We start from the raw sequence: 2,978 nt of genomic DNA, 5'->3' as shown, positions 1-2,978 counted from the left end.
CATGACATTACACTCAACTGGGAAATACATGCTTTATGTTATTTTCCCACCCGTTGTAGAGTTCCTAGCATATGTCGTTGAAGCAAATAGACTTTTTTTTTTAAATAGCAATTCTCTGTAATTGCTTTTGACTTAGATAAACAACCTTCTAACTAACTATTGGAAAACTTTTTGTAGGCTTTATTTGTGGTTGTTATTTAAAGTGATAACTGTAAAAGACTGTCAAAAAATCTTTGGCACTGTGCTTTTCAAAAAGAAAGGATAATTCCTTTGAAAATAATAATGAAAAAATAATAGAATCCCAGATATAAGAAGTAAGGTCTGAAAGCTCCTGGATGGCATTCATCTGCCAAGACAGGTAAGTCGGTTTTAGGAGCTAATGGGTTTTGCTGGCTTCATATGCTGAGTACACTTGAATTGCTACAATGGGGGCAAAGTGCACTGGGCAATGCTCCATCTGATTATTTTTCTAGCCAGGAAAGACTATGGCAATTCTGCCTGTATAGTAATGGTCAATTCACAGCATCTAAGAGCTGGCTTTCATTGAAGATGTGACTAACTTAAATGACCTGAATGTTTATTATATATTTAATACATGTACTACTTTAAATAATATTTCTTTTTAAAAATGTATTTTTTATTGATTTCAGAGAGGAAGGGAGAGGAAGAGAGACATAGAAACATCAATGATGAAGGAGAATCATTGATTGGCTGCCTCCTGCATGCCCCCCACTGGGGAATCAAGCCCAAAACCCGGGCATGTGCCCTGAACAGGAATGGAACCATGACTCCTCGGTTCATAGGTCGATGTTCAACCACTGAGACATGCCAACTGGGCAAGAAATACTATACTTTAAAAATGGTAAATTGAACCTGGCTGGTGTGGCTCAGTGGTTGAGGGTCGACCCATGAATCAGGAAGTCACAGTTCTATTCCTGGTCAGGGAACATGCCCCAATAGGGGGCTCACAGGAGGTAGCCAATTAATGATTCTCTCTCATCATTGATGTTGCTTTTTTTCCTTTTTAAAAATTCTCTGTTGTTGAAAGTATTACATATGTCCTCTTTTTTCCCCCTTTGACCCTTCCAGCCTGCCCCCGCCCCCTGCCCCAGGTCCTCAGCACCCTATTTTCTGTGTCCAAAGGTTATGCATTAAATAATATTTCTGAACAAATATTTTACCTTATAAAAACTAATTTTATTTTATTGTCTATATAAGTTATGACAGTTTGTAGCCAATATGGAGATTAATGAGCCATACAAAAATAAATTGCAAATCTTCATTTTGCTGAGAGGACATTTTTAGAGGATTGTAGCATTAATTACAAGATAAATTCAGAATCTGAGAAGCAGCATGATCTGGTGGAGCAAACACAAGCTTAGGAGTCATACTGATGTCTTTGAATCCTACCTTGTTTATTTCCTAGTCATCTGAAGCTACACAAATTATTTAATCCCTCTAAGTCTATTTCTTCATCTATAAAATGGGGATGGGAGGAACAATATCCACCCTGAAACCTTCTAAGAATCCAATTAGATACATATGTGAAAGAGTGCTTACCTCACAGACAGGCAGAAAAAAATTTCTCTCCAACATTCTATATCAACTTTCCCTTCCTTCCCAGTGGAAAGAAAAGCAGAACACTAACACTTCTCCGAATAATAGTCAAGGATTTCAGTAAGAGAAACTTCCATGTGTAAAATGATTACCAAGACACTACTTTACAGCAGTGAGGGAGGTCTACTGTGAACCAGTTCAATAATCGCCTTGATTATTAATTCTATGTTTACTAAATCTCAAAGTACAAACCAGTATTTGTAGACAGCAAAGAGGCCCCGAAGAAATTCTCTTATTCCGCGGAGAAAAATCCTTCATAAAGGATATGTACTCAAGTCACTAAAAAGTTATATACAGGAACCCATTACATATTAAGTGGGCATTTTATGTCTGGTTTCCCAAGACTTGAACCCTGGGAAAACCTTCAGGATGAAAACCTTATTTAGGAACAGAGGTTTGAGCTAGGTTAACTCTAGAGTTTGTCCATTTTAGACGCCAAGTGGTATCTGAAGATGTTAAATTGCCCAGGGACGGATGATAAAACAGGCAAGATGACAGGTGACCGCCACGTGAGCATTTTACGTGGAAGCAGAAAGGAATAGGCAGAGAGAACCGAGGGCTTCCTTTGGGGGTCCGGCAGCTTTCAGGGTTCCCTTCCCACTCCTCGGAACCCTCTGTTCACGAAGAGGATGCACTTGGAAGCTGCAGGTCAAGAATCACCCTCCCGCCACGCGTATGACTCCTAAGCTCGTGTTTGCTCCACCAGATCATGCTGCTTCTCAAATTCTGAATTTATCTTGTAATTAATGCTACAATCCTCTAAAAATGTCCTCTCAGCAAAATGAAGATTTGCAATTTATTTTTGTATGGCTCATTAATCTCCATATTGGCTACAAACTGTCATAACTTATATAGATCGGTCCCCCACCCCCACCCCACCCCTGGAATGGCCTCCAGCGCGCTCCTGACCGCAGGCATCAAGGGCCAAGAAATGCGTTATCTCTGCACCTAAAATGCAGCAGGGCCGACTCGGGTGCTCATCCAGGGGCAATTACTCCAGGGGCCTGTGCGTCTGTTCAGGATTTGAGGAAATTCTTCAGAAACCAGCCATGGTAGGGGGCGGAGGCTCTCCGTGGAGGCAAAATTCTCTCAGCCCCGGGTGCGCGGAGTGGTTACCTCCGGGCTCTCATCAACTCCCACTCCCCCAGCCTGATTTGCCTTTGTCAATTTATCTTTAAAGATAATGTCGACGTGGGGGGTGCAGTTTTAAAAACACAGCATCGATGACTCCTCGGTGTTCAGAGGACGCAGACACCCCCGCGCACCCTAAGCACTGGTGCGCACAGGCGAGGCCGCCCCAAGGGAGAAAACCCGGTGCGCAGGCGCCAGGCCGTGCCCTTCACGCTGGCTGGCCGTCACGC

The sequence above is a fragment of the Myotis lucifugus genome, unplaced genomic scaffold (genome assembly GCF_000147115.1).
Source record: "Myotis lucifugus unplaced genomic scaffold, Myoluc2.0 scaffold_7, whole genome shotgun sequence".
In the NCBI taxonomy this organism is placed as follows: Eukaryota; Metazoa; Chordata; class Mammalia; order Chiroptera; family Vespertilionidae; genus Myotis; species Myotis lucifugus.
The sequence above is the reverse complement of the archived record's forward strand: the minus strand, read 5'-3'. Positions refer to the sequence as shown.